This window comes from Palaemon carinicauda, chromosome 17, assembly GCF_036898095.1.
Source record: "Palaemon carinicauda isolate YSFRI2023 chromosome 17, ASM3689809v2, whole genome shotgun sequence".
NCBI lineage: Eukaryota > Metazoa > Arthropoda > Malacostraca > Decapoda > Palaemonidae > Palaemon > Palaemon carinicauda.
In genome coordinates this window covers 114986070-115003569 of record NC_090741.1, presented here as the reverse complement: position 1 = coordinate 115003569, position 17500 = coordinate 114986070, and the positions used below count along the sequence as shown (strand labels likewise).

The 17500-nt window shown below is 33.7% G+C and overlaps 1 pseudogene; it reads right to left on the bottom strand.

The window, feature by feature from the left end:
- LOC137656546 (uncharacterized) overlaps nt 1–1392 on the bottom strand; it is a 1494-nt pseudogene extending 102 nt beyond the window's left edge.
- Between the last annotated feature and the right edge of the window lie 16108 nt (nt 1393–17500).

Sequence of the window (17500 nt, the reverse complement as noted above, 5' to 3'; positions counted from 1 at the left end):
TCCTGCCCACACCTCCCGTGTTGCGCACAGCTTGGCTTCTTGCAGCCTCACTTGTAGATCTGCCCGGGTAAATCGCTGCAAGGTGGAGCACACATACCGCTTCATGGCGCCCCACACCTGTTCGATGGCGTTAAGCTCGGGATGTGCAGGTGGTAGTCGGACGACTTCATGACCCCATTTACGGATGACATTGTCAACTGTGTACCTTGGTTCTGGTCGGTTCTTCCTGCAGAGTTGAAGAAGCTCGAGGCGTGTGGCGTGGTGCGGGAAGGGGATTCTGCGGCTCGCCAGCCAATTCACAAACTCTGCTTTCTTGGTGGCGGTGGTAGGGCAGCGACTCTCCTCCGTCAACTGGCTGTGGAAGGGCGCATTGTCCAACACCAAAACCGATGGTTCATCCAAGGCCGGTAAAAGTTGCAACGTGAGCCAGCGGAGGAATAGGGTGCTGTTCATTTCCCCATGATAGTCACCGGTTTTGTTTTTGGCAGGGAAGCACAGAAATGAATAATTTACAAAACCGTGTTCTGTGCCACCTGCTACTACCACAAATCGCTCCCCTTCTTCAGGTGGCACCTGACGGCTGTAGGGGGCACTAGTAGCAGGCTGGGATGTGTCCACCAACTCCCTGTTGTGCTGCATTCGAGTGGTGAACCATGTCTCATCCACGTATACTACTTGTCTTCCCTCCTTTCAATGTCGCTGGAGTGCTCGGAGAGCCCCATCACGGCGACACATAACATCTAGCGACTCCTTCCTTAGATACATTTTTCTCTGTGAAATTCTGTAGCGGAATCCCATGTTGTGCAGAACTCGCCACATCGTAATTTTTTAGGTTTCCCCTGGAATAATACTTGCCGTCTTCAAATTTTCAGTCAGCATACCAATAGTAAAGGTTTGGTTTGCTGCAAACTTGGCATGTACATGGCGGCGAATGGCACCAACAGTGAAACTGTCAGAAACGGGTGGTGTGACAGAGGGCGGGGGTGAGTGTGGCGGTGTCACAGGGGGAGTGGCTGTCCCGCATGGTGAATCTGGCCGAGAACATGTGCTTCGCTGGACCAGCAACCGCATTGTATTTGTGGTCATTCCCATGACCTCTGCAACACGATCATAGGACCTGTTGGGGAAAGGAAATCGGATAAGATAACATGTTCGAAACTATCATGTTGAGATTTTTTTTTTACCAGGCAACAATCAAAATAATGTTCCCTTTTATTATCATAGGTAGCTGTGAAACATAGTGACTGGTTCATCTGTAACTACGGAATACATTACTTACCTATTCAAACTTATCCTCAGTTTCCTTTCAATATGCTATTGGTTGAAGATATGGAAGAGTCGTAGTGCGATGACTCCTTTGTACCCATGCGGACATCGCTGCATGTTGGCCATGGTTGAGAGCGATGAAATACTTCCTCCACAGGACTTTGCCATCAGCCGTCTATCGGCCGCACGCCCGTTACTTACCATGTTACCTTCTGCACTTACCAAATACGGTTATCAGGAGCAAGAACATCGATTATGATTGTTTGCATAAACGATCAAACCTTACTCGGCATATAATTTTTAATAATCTGTCATTAATTCGCCATACTTGTGTCTGGCTTCATATACCGTGTAGCCTCAAGAGAGAGAGAGAGAGAGAGAGAGAGAGAGAGAGAGAGAGGATGAGGAAGGGGTAAGGGAGGTATGGAGGAGAAAGAGGTAGGGGGATAAGGAGGGGGGGGGGGTAAGAGGGGAGGAAAGGGAGTAGGGGAAGCCATGAGTGGAGGTAGTGGGTGCATAGACGTCACAAATACGTCACGCCTCACCTATTCGAATGTGTAGTAGCTCACGCAGGTTTTTGACTTCACAGTCAAGAGTAAACGCCATAATTAGCCGCATTTGATAATGTACAATAGTGTTAAAAATTAGCGGAGTGTGTGAAACAATATGTGCTAAAGTACCCTGCTGATCCGAGTCTTCGTTTCAAAGATATTTGCGAAAAACAGTATGTCATAGGGTCTGATATACATTATAGTTATGCACAACTTCCTTAAAATGGTCAAGTAGTCTCAGAGTTGTTATGTATTATTATTATTATTATTATTATTATTATTATTATTATTATTACTAGCCAAGCTACAACCCTAGTTTGAAAAGCAAGATGCTATAAGCCCAAGGCCTCCAACAGAGAAAAATACCCCAGAGAGGAAAGAAAATAAGGAAATAAATAAATGATGATAATAAATTAACAATATATCATTCTGAAAACAGTAACAGCGTCAAAACAGATGTGCCGTGTGTAAACTATTAACAACGTCAAAAACAGATATGTCAAATATAAACAATAAAAAGACTTATGTCAGCCTGGTCCGCATAAAAAAATGTGCTCCACATTTGAACTTTTGAAGTTTTACTGATTTAACTACCCGAGTAGGAAGATCATCCCACAACTTGGTAACAGCTGGAATAAAACTTTTAGAATACTGTGTAGTATTTAGCCTCATGATGGAAAAGGCCTGACTATTAGAATTAACTGCCTGCCTATTATTACGAACAGTATAGAATTGTCCATGGAGATCTGAATGTAAAAGGATTGCCAGAGATATAAAAAATCTTATGCAACCTGCATAATGAACTAATTGAATGACGGTGCCAAAGATTAATATCTAGATCATGAATAAGAAATTTAATAGACCGCAAGTTTCTTTCCAACAAATTAAGATGAGAATCAGCAGCTGTACATCAGACAGGAGAACAATACTCAAAACAAGGTAGAATGAAAGAATTAAAACACTTTTTCAGAATAGATTGATCACCCAAAATCTTGTAAGACTCTCAATAAGCCAATTTTTTGTTCAATTGAAGAACACCCAGACCTAATGTGTTTCCCAAAAGTAAATTCACTGTCGAGAATCACACCTAAAATTTTAAAAGAGTCATACAAATTTAAAGAAACATTATCAACACTGAGATGCGGATGTTGAGGAGCCACCGTCCTTGACCTACTTACAATCATACTTTGAGTTTTGTTAGGATTCAACTTCATACCACATGATTTGCATCATGCACTAATTTTAGTTAAATCTCTATTAAGGAATTCAGCAACCCCATATCTACATTCAAGGGATGGAATTGATGCAAAGAGAGTAGCATCATCTGCATATGCAACAAGCTTGTATTCTAGGCCAAACCACATGCCATGTGTATATAGTATGAAAAGTAATGGGCCAAGAACACTACCCGGTGGAACACCTGATATCACATTCCTATACTCACTATGGTGCCCATCAACAACAACTCTTTCAGATCTATTATACAATAGATCTAAGAAACGACTCACCCACTCCCAACTGTTTGAGTTTGAAAATAAGGGCCTCATGATTAACACGGTCAAAGGCAGCACTAAAATCAAGGCCAATCATACGAACTTCCTGACCACAATCAAGGGATTTCTGTGCAGCATTGGAGATTGTAAGAAGGGCATAACATGCTCCAAGGCCTTTACGAAAACCAATTTGCAAACTAGGGAGTAGTTGATTACCTCCAGCAAACCTCTCAAGACGTTTTGCCAGAAGATGTTCAAAAACTTTAGATAATATGGGAGTTATGGAAATTGGGCGGTAATCAGTGGGACTTGAGCTATCACAAACACATTTACATAGAAGAGTAACATTGCCAGTTATCCAACAAGTGCGAAAAGCTCCTCTTCTTGCTAACTTGCGCAAAATAATAGATAACTTTGGACCTAAGAAATCTGTTGTCTTTATAAAAAACAAAGGTTTGAAAGGTAAGAAAAATTGTCCAGGTCTCTTTAGGTTCTTTTGAAGATTCTTATTTTATGTGATTCGTCGTTGTCGTCCATGAAGTGTCTGGCTGAAATGTGATTCAATAATTTGAGCCTATCGCACTTCTCTCTCTCTCTCTCTCTCTCTCTCTCTCTCTCTCTCTCTCTCTCTCTCTCTCTCTCTCTCTCTCTCTCTCTCTCTCTCTTAGGAAACAAGTTTTCTCCAGTGCTCTCGACGAACGGAAGGGAGAACATCATTGGTGATTAAAACAAAGATTACGTGAAAGAAGGACTTTTGACGGTTATTCAAGACCTTGAAGAGGTCTTTATCCCTTCAACATTAAGATTAAACTCCAGTGAGTGGAAGTGAATAAAGGATGGCTATCTAATTACCAATGTATGTCTGTCTATCTCTCTACCTATTTAATCTATTGAAAAGGAGACGGGGTTACAGAAAGAATTAAATTAGACTCTTCGAATTGGTAACGTAGTGAATAGTTAATTAAACCTGAATGAAATCCGTATCTAATTCCAGAAGCAGATGTGGAAAGTTTCATTTGTATCCAATGTATTTTTATGCACTTTTTCACGTTTGAATGGTCTTAAAGTATTTCCTATAAAATTATATAAATTTATGCGTTCACTTTGTTTCAAAAACCAAATAGAAAATTATTCTTAAATGAAAAACCAGCACAGTAACAAGTTGACTGGCGTAACATTTTCCCCTTCACCCAAGAGCGAATAATGATATTGTTCTGAACCTTTTCTTTCTCTGTGAAAAGAAAGAATTTTAAGCCTTACCCCAGACTGGTTTCGTAGGGATATCAAGATTTTAAAGATTATGCAATGCGACATTTTTTTTTCTTCTTTTTTTTTTAATCCGAGAAAATTTAGTAATAAATTTTCTTTTAAGCTACTCGTTTAGAGATGATCCCAAACACTGGCGATTGAGACGAAGTTGGCCTCTGCATCAACCTAGTTAGGATAAGTCCCCTAAACTTAGATAGAAATATCTCCCATCATTTCGTCTATTTTGTTGGGTAAAAACAAATGTTTTAACGTCGAAACTTCTATTTCATTTTATTGTCATAATCATTATGATGAAAGATGTCAATATCATTGATTCCAAATTTATTAATAAGAAGGAACTAATCTTATCATGATTAATATTACGGTGAAAACTGCAGTGTGTAATTTCATCAATGATTTACGAGTTAAACAGAATTAGTCATGAATATTTTAGATAACAGCAAACAAGAGATGATAGCTTGGACGTTCCCCTAAAATTATCACTTCATCTCTATGGGAATATCAATATCATATCACGGAAGGGTAATTCAAGGTGGAGTAAAACTTAATTAAATTGTCATTATTATTATTATTATAAGCGTTGGGAGTTGTACAAGTCCAAATTTAATTTTCCTTATAGATATCTTAATTATCATTATTCCCCTCCCCTTAGTTATGCGTTTTTTTATATCTCAGAATTCATACAGATTTATTGACACTCCACAACAATAGGACTATGTAGGAGTTACATTAGGAGTATCTATTTATATGTTTGAATTATCTGTGTTAGTCTTTGGTGATACTCCAAAGGAATTTGTGTCTACTTACGTTTTGAAATATTTATTCCTGATATTAAAGATCCTTTCACATCGTGTGTGTAAGTATGTGTGAGAGAAAGAGTGAAAGGGAGAGAAAGAAAGAGCGATGGAGGTTCTTCTTAAATGTGTATTGAATAAGAAACTATATAATTCTTTACATTTTGTACTGAACAATTAGGTCATTTTCGGTGAGAGTTTGGCAGAGGGATTTAATTTAAGCATTTAGAGAATTCGTATGATCTCGTCTAACTTATCATTGAACTCGTTTACCGTGTCGATGTATACTACATCCAGTGGAAGTGTATTCTGTGTATTTGCTATTTCTTATGCAAAGAAATTGACACATTGATTGGTGCTGTATCTTTTCAATCCCATTTTGTATCCGTTACCTCTGGACTGATTTGTGCTAAGCATGAACAGATTGTTGTAATCTATATTTCTTATTCCTTTAAAAGATTTTAATGCTTCGATTATTTGCCCACTTAGTCGTCGATTTTGTAAATCAAATAAATTCAGATGTTCTATCCTCCATCTATATGGAAATTCCCCTAGTTTTGTAAAGAGTTTGGTAGCCTTAGCTTGTACTGCTTCCAGTCTATCTATATTTTACTCCTTTTTATAGATGGGGTCTTACTAGTTATCTTTACAGCTGCATTACAATGTCCTTTTTACTGCATTTGCATTGTCTCATTATGTAAGCTATTAGTTTATGTTCTTGTTTTGTTTTTGTTTTTCAGCTTCCTTACTCCAAAGGCTCCTCCATCTTCTGAAATCGCAGCATTTGTGCATAGGTTAGTTACGTCGGCAAATTTGGCTATTCTAAGAGTTAATTCTTGGTCTATGTCGTTGATGTAGTTTCTCCATTGATTACAAATCTCTGTTTTCTGTTTATTAGCTAATTTTCGATCCGTTCACCTGACTCGTCAATTGTGCTCTAATTTTGGCCATTATTTTTTTTTTCCATGAGGAACTTTGTCAAAAAAAATTTTGAAAGTATAGGTATATGGTGTCCCTTGCCCTGCTTTTGTCATAGAAAGCACTCGAGTTAGAAACACAGGTCTGTAGTTACCAGGTTCTTCACTTGGTCTCCTTTTCTGGATTAGAGGAATATTGCATAGTTTCCAACCTTGTGGTGCCTTTTTTACGTTGGCTGTCTTTCGGAAAATTTTGTAAATGCGTGGGGTTATCTCTTCTTCTAGTGCTATAATCTCTCTTGGTTGCATATCATCCTGACCGGTGCCTTAGACTTACTGAGTCCTTTTATTTTATTTGTGACATCATCCATTGGAAAGGTGATTATATTTAAAGGCTATGGCCCTTTAGATTTGATAGCTGGTTCGGGGAGGGGCGTTGATTTTTCCTTAGTAAATACAGTTGTGAAATATGCATTCATCTTTTGGGCTTTCTTTACTAGCTGAAGCCACTCTTTTCTCTTCATAGATCTTGGCCTTTCTAACTATTTTATCTACTTGATGGTTTAACTCCTGGTGCTGGGGAATTTCAGGAATTGAAGGCTGTGGACCTAATGATTTGTTTCTTGTGTCTACTTCTTATTGCACTTGCTATTTCTCTCTTGAACCCATTACATGTAGAATTCCCTCGGGTAAAATTTATCTATGCAGTATACATTTAGCCCCCCCCCCCCTTTATTTTTTTTACATATTTATACAAAGGAGTCACAGTGTGTCTATGTTCCATGTTTCGTCGCACTGTAAGTTTTGTGTGCATTCTTACAGTTTTATTCAGTTAGTCCGTTTGTAGTATATTTTTTTTTAATTTTTTTTTTTAATTTTCCTTCATTTTAGATAAGGAATATTTACCTAAAACCTAACTATTTTGGGGTCACTTTTGCCAATATTTTCGCTTTGATATAAAATTTTCTTCTGTTTTTAGCACAATATATTGTATGTTGTTTCCTCTAGTTGGTTTATAGACCCACTGATGAAGGTATTCATTGTTGACATATTTTAGTAGGCTATGTTTGATGTAGCAGTTGAAGTCTCCTAGTAAGACAGCTTGCTTATTGTTAACTTTTTTTTTTTCAAAGTTGTTTATACAGCTTTTTTTCCTCTTCATATGTTTGATGTGGTGGTCTTAAGTAGGTTAAATGGGTGGTCTGTATATGATGAGTATGGACGTGGTTTTTTCCTTTGGTCTTCATATTTGCACCTGTCACTTAACATTCGGTTTCTAATTTAATTTCTATGAGTTTTAAGTGATTTTTACCATAAAGCTTAACCCTTCCACCTTTTTTGATAAAGCCACCCTACTTGAAAAGCGTATTTGATATGTATGTATGTATGTATGTATGTATGTATATATATATATATATATATATATATATATATATATATATATATATATATATATATATATATATTAACATGGATGAATATATGCATGTGTGCGCTCTTGGATATGTATTGTATCAGCTGGTACTCTTTGGGACACATGTATTTACACTTGAGTGAATATTATATATATATATATATATATATATATATATATATATATATATATATATATATATATATATATATATATATATATATATATGTATGTATATATATATATATAGCAAGGCCTTCTCCGTCATGACGCTCAATACTACACAGTATTCTAGAAGTTTTATTTCGGCTGTTACCAAGTTGTGGAATGATCTTCCCAATCGGGTAATTGAATCAGTAGAAATTCAAAAGTTCAAAGTAGGAGCAAATGTTGTTATGTTGACCAGGCTGACATGAGTCCTTTTAGAGTTTATATATGACAAATCTGTTTTTGGCGTTGTTAATAGTTTATATAGGACATATCTGTTTTGACGTTGTTACTATTTCTAGAATGATTTATTTTTTATTTATTCTCATAATTTATTTATTTCCTTATCTCCTTTCCTCACTGGGCTATTTTTTTCATATTGGAGGCCTTGGGCTTATTGCATCTTTCTTTTCCAACTAGGGATGTAGTTTGTCTAGTAATATGTATATATATATATATATATATATATATATATATATATATATATATATATATATATATATATATATATATGTATATATATATATATATATATATATATATATATATATATATATATATATATATATATATATATATGTATATATATATATGGGTGTGTGTGTGTGTTTGTGTGTGTGTGTGTGTGTGTGTGTAGGGGTGTGTGTGTCTGTATTATAGCCACGAAAGGAAAAATTAAAAGTCTTGATCGGAGTTAGTACTTTCGTCCATTAGGGACATCAACAGATTCCACAATGAGAATAGATATACAAAGACGTCATATCCATTCATACAGGAGAAGGGGTTCCTATAGCTGTCAGTTTCCCAATAATTCCGGAAAGGTTAGATTTTGGATAAAAGGATAATACTGGATTAATAGAAAACAGACCTGGGTTTAGATTCAAATTTTTACCTTTGGTACAGGAGATTAAAAAGCATTCAAAAATATTCCTTTGGGAATAGTCATTTACATGGATAACTTTTTCTGCCTTGGACCAACCAATTCTGTGACTTGACCCTAACCAGTGGGAGGCCAAGGCATTATTAAGGAAACCCCTGGAGACGGCCACCTGATGCTGTTTTAATCTGACTGAGATACCTTTGGATGTTTGACCGACATAGAATAAGTTACACTCTGAACAAGGAATGCCATATATCATATTATTCTCATTTCCAGAGCTATTATTAATCAACATGTTTTTTGACGTACAATTATATTTAAACACTACCCTAATGTCTATTTTTTTTTTTCAGAAGGGGTATAACATCTAAATATCAAACATGAAATAGCAAACAAAGCATGTTATTAATTGTTTTCTTCCTCTCTAAGTGGACACTATAAAATGTTTTATTAGCCTTATTCATACATGTTTCTAAGAAATATTTAGGATAGCAAAGATTTGTTGCAATTTTTTCAATTTCAGTTAACTCGTCCTCAATAAAAATTCTAAATGCCCTATGGTACATGGAGGAAAAAACTGAATGCTTTATATTTTTAGAGTGACCGGAGTAGAAATGTACATATGAAAAATTATTGGTAGGCTTTCTATATATGGAAAACGTAAATATATCTGTTAAAACGTCTGAAAATGAGATACGGTTAATTTTCACTTTCTTTAGTAAATTTTAGAAATGGTACTAATGAATTAATGATTGAAACAAAACCCTCAAGATTAAAATTTTCTTCTAAAATACCTAGAACATCATCAACATATCGATACCAAACAATTTGGGAAGACCAAACTGAAGGAATTAATCGAGATTAAAGAAAAACTCCATATATATGTTGGTTAAAAGTGGGGACAAAGGATTACCCATAGCCATACCAATTTTTTTTTTTCATAGTTATATCCATTAAAAATAAATTTACACTTTTTAATGCACAGACAAATGAGTTCCGTAACAGTATGGATTGATAAAGGTAAATTATAAGCATCTAAAACACTCGACAGGAATTACAATAAGTCATCAACCAACACCTTGGCAAACAATGAAGTCACATCAGAACTTACTAATCTATGTCTGAACGTAAGGTTAACTTTTTGTAATTTTTCGCAAAAAATCAACCGATTTTTTTTTTATAAAAGAGGTTGAAATAGATCCCAAGATAGGGGAACGTAATTTGACTAAATATTTGTATAATCTATATTTGATAAAACCTGTAGCGATGATAACTGGTCTAATTGGATTTCCTATTTCATGGGTTTTAATTAAACCATAGAAATAAGATAAAAAAAGACCAGTAGAGATAAAGGCATTAATTAAGGATTTTTCTTCTCCTGTATATATAGGATGGCTTTGTATATGTATCCGCATTGTTGAGTCTGTTGATATCTATAATGGGCGTAAGTACTAAAACCAATCAAGTCTTTTCATTTTTCCTTTCTTGGCTATAATACATCTTATACCCATCACGTATCAGATTTCATGATTTCTACACACACACACCCACACACATACATACACACACACACACACACACACACATATATATATATATATATATATATATATATATATATATATATATATATATATATATATATATTGTGCATGCAATATATATATATATATATATATATATATATATATATATATAGATATATATATATATATATATATATATATATATATATATATATATATATATATATATATATATATATATATATATATATATATATATATATATATATATATATATATATATATATATATATATACATATATGTGTGTGTGTATGTACATATATATATGTATATGTATATATATATATATATATATATATATATATATATATATATATATATATATATATATATATATATATATAGGGTATATATATACATATATACTGTATATAAATTTATAATCCCTAGGAACGCATTCTGTAATTCCTAAGGTCCATTTTTTGTCTGCCATTATCATTATATATCCCGCCTATGTCCCTCTCTTTTTCTTTGCACTTTAGTTTGCTCTCGTATCCATAGTGCTCATTTCCTGTCTCTTAGTATTATTTCCAACATTATTTTTTCCTTAGCTCTTTCCAATATAACTAATTTATGTTCTAAGGCTTTACTGAGGCTGCAAGTTTCTGATGTATAAGTTAATACTGGTAGACCAACTCATTATATACTTTTCTTTTTATAGAAAGTGACACTTGACTTTTCATGATCTCATTTTCTTTACCAAATGATTTCTTTCCCATTGTTGGGGAGACAATTACTTTTTATCCTAATTATGTATATTCATTAACAATTTCTAGAGGTTTATCCATAACTACTACTTAGTGTCTCTCTGGATATTCATTAATCATTATATTAGTTTTGCTCATTCCTTTTCAATCCTACATCTTGGCTTTCTCTATTCAAATCTTCCATCAGCTTTTATTATTCTTTCCATTATTCACTAAACACAACTACGTCATATGACAATATTAGGTTGTTAAGGTATTCCCCATTAATATTTATTCATACCTATTCACAATCTAAATTCTTAAAGACTTGTTCTGGAAATGTTCTGAGTAATTTAGTAAAGATGGGGACTCTTTATTTAATGACTTGGTCAATCAGAATTTTCTGACTACGATTAGGTATTTTTAGGATTGTTGTGATGCCTGTAAAGATATATTCAAGTGTTCTAACAAAAAAATCTCTTATTCCTTGTTTTTGAAGGGCTCTCATTACTCTTTGGGATTTGAGTGAATCAAAAGTTTTCTCATACATAGTGGTTCTTCATAACTGTTTAGGTACACATTTTTACCTACATTTAAATCTAAGTGTTTTATTGAACCAATACACGAGTGTACTTTATGTCTCCTGGCGTAAATTTTTCGACATTATTTAGTCCACCATACTAATATTGACATTGACTTAATTTTGTCATTGCTCATATCATTAATATACGAAGAATGTGAACGACATACAAAGTTGATAATATTTCCATTGCTATTTTAAAGGCCTTGTGAAACCTATGAAGATCCTAGAAAATTTTCGTAAATAATAACAATAATAATAATAATAATAATAATAATAATAATAATAATAATAATAATAATAATAATAATAATAATAATAATAATTATTATTATTATTATTATTATTATTATTATTATTATTATTATTATTATTATTATTATTATTATTATTATTATTATTATTTTTATTATTATTATTATTATTATTATTATTATTATTATTTTTATCATCATTTTCAAGTACCAATCATTTTCTGGACTTGTCAGGAAAAATTTGATATATATATATATATATATATATATATATATATATATATATATATATATATATATATATATATATATATATATATATATATATAAACAGAAACTGCTTTAGTCATCTTACATCCAATGCTAAAGTTTAGAGTTTATTATATGGTTCAATAATTATAAAAGAATGTAATAGTGAAAATAGTTATTAGAAATGTTATTTGATTTTGAATATCTTATAAGTTAATATTTAGGGTATAAATTGCATAGTACTCATGAAATGTACATGTAAGACTTCCTTGTCAGTGCAAAGTTATGAACAAAGATAAGAAATAAATACAGAAAACCTGTATCGTGTTAGGAATCGAACAGACAACAGAGACGTAATTATTGGGATTTTTTGCAACGTCTCCCACCCGTCCTCTGACACTCATGTATTTTGCAAAAAAGGAATTATGCAAATTGTAACGATGCTGCGCTCTTCACGAGCCAGCAAGTAAAGAGGATCACCACTGCAATATGTCGCTTTTTGCTGTTTCTGCAATGTCCATCCTAGAAACTATTCTTCTGGTCAAATAACATTAAAACATTTCTCTGTTTTCCATTGTACTTTCGTACTGAGTGGGATATATAAAGATTTTTTATCTTTTCACTTTTTCAGGTTACGAGAAGATGGCAAATTTAGTTATTTAATTTTTTCCATTCATAAACAAATTAAACAGAAAGAAACGGTTTATTTAACGAAGGTTTATTAGTTCTATTTTAATATTTTGGATTTTCTCTCCTAAGGTTTACTATTCCCGTCCTAGGTGATCAATTTAGCGAGCAAATGGACTAGGTTTTTCTTGATCACAGTTTATTAACATTGGGATTTAATGAGACCCTTCAATATAGAACACCCTTGAACACCAAACATAAAAATATTCTTTTGCTGTACAAATACCTTACTCACTCCTATAATACTTTTTTTTAATGCTCTGTTAAACTTGCTAGATTAGAATTCCAATGCTTTTCCCTTATCTTCTATTTGGTTATTCTTTATTGTAAGTAGGTTGACAAGTCTTGTTCCATATTTCACCTGTTACCTACCTAACTTTTTTCCTAACGTGAATTTTGTTCTTTATGATACATATTTCATAAATGTTTAACTTTTCCCGCCCTTACCGTATTAGACTAGTTTCCTTCTTGGAGACTTTGGGTCTGTAGCCTTCTGCTTTTTTTCTGTCAGGAACGTTTGTAGCTTTTAGTTAGTTGGCCAAGGCACCAACCACCTATTGAGATACTACCGCTAGAGAGTTATTGGGTCCATTCACTGACCAGAGAGTATTACATTACATCCGTTTCACTGGTTTCGGCTCATTTTTCCTTTGCTTACACATACATCGGTTAGTCGGGCCTACTTCTTACACATTCTACTCATTCTGCATACACTTGACAACACTTGAGATATCCAAATAATTCCTCGTCATACAAGGGGTTAACTTGTGCAATGTTATTGTTTGGTGGTTACTTTCCACTTGGTAAGGGTAGAGGAAACTCAATATATGGTAAGCAGCTCCTCTACAGGAAGGACACTGCTAAATAAAACCCTCGTTCTTTAGTTCTGGGTAGTGCCATAGCCTCTGTTCCATAATATTCAATTGCTTTGGGTTAGAGTTCCCTTGCATGAGTTTACATTCGGGCATACTATTCTCTCTCTCTCTCTCTCTCTCTCTCTCTCTCTCTCTCTCTCTCTCTCTCTCTCTCTCTCTCTCTCTCTCTCTTTTCACATGTATCAATTTTGAAGCCAGCTGAAGTGGCTATACTGTAGGGCTATACTTTGTCTTGCATAGTGTGTTGGCTTTGCTCTGTTGGCCATTTTTACTATACATTCTATCTTTAGTCTATGAGTTGTATTAGTCATTTTATAAAATATATATTTCTGTATATATTATTTAAATGATTATCGTAAAGTTTATGTTTTAATTATGATGATTCTTTTGCATTGCTTTTAATAATCATCCTTCCTGGAGACACTATGCGAGATTCAGGGCCAGTACATCCTAGACTTCAAGATTGTCGTCCAGTGTATTGGAATATTTGTGGACTGCATACCAATATTCAGACATTATAGTTATCTCTAGGCAACAGGGTATTAGTTTATGCTCAGAGTCTTCAGTTTCTGAAATAAAAATTCTTAAGTTTCGAGAAACCAGTAATTTTAAAACTGGTTCCCTTTTCTAGTGTCACGGGAAATGGCAGTTTATATCAAGCCTGAGTACATGGTGTTCATGAGTCCTATTATCAATACAGATGTCATGGGATTCAGGTAATAAAAGTTGGTGATGTACAAAAGAACTTCTCTTTGTGTTCAATTTACAAGAATCGAGACTTTTTGTTGGTGATTTCAACGCTCACTATAAGAAATGGTTAAATTCTGTTTCTCCTAATGATCACCATGGCTTAAGAGCTTAAAGCCTTTGACACCGATTCAGGCTGTGATCAAATCGTAAGTGAAGCTACTCACTAATTTGGTACTGATAGTATCTGGTATGCAGTTCCCAAGTGCTATAACGTGTAAGTTTGAGTTTCCAATCAATCATACATTGACTTAACTCTGAAGACTGTGTAGCCTCTGCATGAAAAATCTATATAAAATATCATCTACTCTGAAATGGTATTTCGCGTGATCTTTTGATTTTGAATTAGTAACAGTTGTATAATATTGTTGATCCTCATTTTTTTTAGTTATAATCTGAATAATATATTTGATAGGCACACCCCTTCTCCAGTTTTAAAGTACACAGTGAAACCCACACCTTGGTTCAATGATGACTTTGGACGTTGTTAATCGGAAGAGCAGGAGGCCTTTCGTCTTTGGAATGGTAACAAACCAGATTTGACTTGGAATAGCTATACTCAGTTAAGATCCATTGCTCAGAGAGTTTATGATTCAACTGGAACAGAATACAATTTAACCATTATAGAAACCTTTTCTGGTGAACCCAAGGGACATAGGTGGTGGGGTACCCTTAAATCTGTGGTGTTTGGTGTAGATTTAACAGTTCCTCCTTCACTTAAAGTAGATTGGTCTCCCTCATGGTCCAAAGAGAAAGGCAACCCTTTTGCAGATTTGTTTAACAGTAAGAAGAGTAATGAGAAACTTAATCTTTCTTATTCATCTTTTCTTGAGGCTAAACTGATTTAATATAGACTCACATGGTATCTTTTCTGTCCTCTTTTTCTTCCTATAACGAATGCTGACTTCTTAGCTGCTAATTTTTTTTTTTTTTTTTTTTTTTTTTTTTTTTTTTTTTTTTTTTTTTTTTTTTTTTTAGCACTCGCTTTAAAAATTGGTAATGATACTCCATTATATAAATATGCTTGTGGTAGATCCTGTTCAGATGATAACTGGCCAATTTCCTTAATTATCAACCTACCTTCCGATTTGCTTTTCTCCTATTCCGTGAGGACAATGTAATGACTGAGATTATTATTATTATTATTATTATTATTATTATTATTATTATCATTATTATTATTATTATTATTATTATTATTATTATTATTATTATTAATTATAATATTATTATTATTATCCAAGCTACAAAACTAGAATGTGATCTAACAGGTAAAAATAGACTAGCGAAGGAAGAAAATTAGAAAATAAATCAACTACATGACAGGTAATGATCAATTAAATTATAATATTGTGTGCTAAGTAACAATGTTGAAATAGAGCTGTCATATATAAATTATGAAACCAGACAAGTAAACCTTCGTTGCAGGTTTTAACCACAAGTTATAACGATTCAAATACCCGATTAGGAAGATCATTACACAATCTGATCGTAGAAGGAATAAAACTTCTGAGATATTGTATAATAGTGAACCTCATGATGGAAAAGGCGTGAGTGTTAAAACTGACTGCATATCCAGTATTACTTGCAGTATGGTTAATAATTGGTAAGGGCCGAATGCATGGGATGGTGAGAGTTATGAACAATATTATGCAACTATCATGAAAAGAAATCTTACTGAACGACAGTGCCATAGAATAATATCTAGATCAGCAATAAAAAATTAAATAGACTGCAAGTTCTTGTCCAGCAAATAAAGAAGAAATTGAGTAGTTGAAAATCAGAAAAGAGAACCATACTCGAAACAAGGTCAAATGAAAGAAATAAAACACTTCCTCAGAATAGATTAATTACCAACAATCTTAAGAGACTTTCTCAATAAGCCATTTTTTTTTTTTGCAATTGAAAAAGAAAGAGGAAGAGTATGTTTCGAAAAAAGTAAATTTGCTATCAAAAATCACACCTAAAATTTTAAAGGAGTCTTATAGAGTTAAAGAAGCATTATCATTGCTGACATCTAGAAGTTGAGGAGCCACTTACCTCGACCTACTTATAATTCATGACCCATGGTTTGTAGTATTCACTAATTTTAGCTAGATCCCTATTAAGGGATTCAGCAACCCATGATCAACATTTAGGACATGGAATTGAAACAAAGAGAGTAGCATCATCTGAACATGCAAGGTTTTTGTTTACTAAGCCAAACTACATGTCCTGTGTATATAGTATGTAAAGTAATGGACCAAGAACTTTGCCCCGAGGAACACTAGATATTATATTCCTATACTCTCATTAGTACCCATCAACGACAACAATTCACAATCTACTACTTAGAAATTAAATAGTGTTGCCAAGAAAAGACCCACATACCGCCAGGTGTTTGAGTTTGAAAACAAGGGTCTCATAATCAACACGGTCAAAGGAAGCAGGATAATCAAGGCCAATCATACGAACTTCCTAACAACAATCAAGTGATTTCTGAACATCACTGGAGAGTGTAAAAAAGCACCATATGTTCTAAGGCCTTTACGAAAACTAAATTGCAAAATTAGAGAACGGCTGATAACCTTCAGTTTACTTATTTGTATCTTTTGCCAAAAGACGTTCGAAAACCTTAGACAATATGGGAGGTATGGAAGTTGATTGGTAATCAGAAGGCCTCCAGCTACCACAAATATATTTACTTAATGGCATAATACTGAAAATTCACCAATAAGTGCTATTAGAACCTCCTCTTGCTAACTTGTGGAAAATAACAGATAACCTAAAAGCTAATAAATCCGGAGTCGTTATAAAAAAAAAAGGACAAATATCATTTGGATGTACATTTTTATAATCATAGAAGTCGCCAAGAGAGTATTAATCTCACGGGACTGGAAAGGTAGATTAGTTAGTTTAGCCTCTGGGAAACATGAATGAGGAAGATCAAGTTTATTATTACTCTGCATACTGTCGAACACATTGAACACATCAGCCAAAAGGTTTGTCGTTTCCTTTGTGCTGTGAGTGACAAAGCCGTCTGGTTTAAGAAAAGGAGGAAATG